A 1,738-nucleotide genomic window follows, 5' to 3' on the forward strand; every position below is an offset into this window, starting at 1 on the left:
TGCTTGTCTGTTTGTTTCTCTGTAAGAAAGTAGTACTTAATAATATTATAGGAATATTTACTTGTGTCTGTTAATACCTCAAAGTAATATAAAAACAGAGGTTCTCACAAGTTTCTTGATGTATATATATGTATATATATATATATATATATGTATATATGTGTATATATATATATATATATGTATATATATACAGACTAACTCAAAACATTTCTGGTAAAAAAACAACATACGTTTTCACCCCCTATTTTTATTTGTTCCAATGGCTCAGGCAAGGGGACGTCAAAAGGCAGTTTGGCTCAGCTCAGTCGCGACTCATGATGAGGAAGGACTTTGCAGTTTTTTCTGAGACTTAACACATCTTTACTTTTGAACAATTCATTCTGCACCGTTCTATCAAATGCAAATTATGTCTTTATTGAGACAAATAACAGATTACATTTTTCCATTGACACTTTGGGAAACTCAATAAACAACAACGCCATTCTGGAATTAGACTAAGAATACTCCTCCTCTCCATCACCAGAACTATACAGAGATAGGCTTCAAACTCAGTAGAATTTACTATCCACAGATAAGGCTGAGCAGCAGCTCCTCCACAAGCGCTGTTTTGTTTACAAGCATGGAGAAAACGCTGGTTGACTTCTAACTCATCAATCAAGTGCAAATCTGCCTCACTCCCTCAAAACCTCAGGTGTTTTTTTATTTTTGACCTTTATTTAACTAGGCAAGTCAGTTTAGAAAAAATTCTTATTTTCAATGACAGTCTAGGAACACTGGGTTAGCTTCCTGTTCAGGGGCAGAAAGCCAGATTTGTACCTTGTCAGCTCAGGGGTTTGAACTTGCAACCTTCAGGTTACTAGTCCAATGCTCTAACCACTAGGCTACCCTGCCACCCCAGGTTGTTCCATTGAAATGAATAATACTTTCAAAACATTTTACTAATATTTTTACACATCAGAATCACCTGAAGACAATTCCATTTTGAATGATTTTCTTGACAATTTGGAAACTCCTTCTATTTAGTACAGAGAAGAGAGAGGAAATTGATCAACCTTTGCAGTTAGAGGAGATTATTAATTATATTACAGCAATGCAAAGTGGGAAATCCCCTGGCCTAAATGGCTACGCAATCAAGTTTTCTTCCAAACTGGCACCCCTCCTGCTTGAAATGTTTGAAAACGCCCTGGACCAGGGTGGTTTTACCCCAAAACCTGACAGAGGTTTCGATCACACTTTTGTTAAAACCCGGCACAGATGCATCTGAGTGTGCCTCATACAGACCGAACTCACGGTTAAATGCAGATGTAAAAATGTGAGTGAAATTGCACACCTCTCGAATAGAGTCTACTATGACTGACATCATCTCAACGGCTCAGAATGGGTCTATTAAGGGTCGCCACTCCTTTTCTAACATTCAACGTCTGCTTAATGTCATACACTCTCCTGCAGTAAATATCTCTTTAGATGCAGAGAAGGTATTTGACAGGGTAGAATGTGAATATTTATGCTCTGTAAGGGGGAAATTTGGCTTTACTCTTACAATGCTGGCTCAATTATGTGAACATTTTAAATTCTGTGATTTCTCTATTCAAGGTCCTATACAGTACATTCAGAAAGTATTCACACCCCTTGACTTTTTCCACATTTTGTTAATTTACAGCTTTATTCTAAAATGGATTCAATTGTTTTTTTCCCCTTCATCAATCTACACACAATATCTCATAATGACAAACCA

This window comes from Oncorhynchus masou, chromosome 23 (genome assembly GCF_036934945.1).
Source record: "Oncorhynchus masou masou isolate Uvic2021 chromosome 23, UVic_Omas_1.1, whole genome shotgun sequence".
Classification (NCBI taxonomy): Eukaryota; Metazoa; Chordata; class Actinopteri; order Salmoniformes; family Salmonidae; genus Oncorhynchus; species Oncorhynchus masou.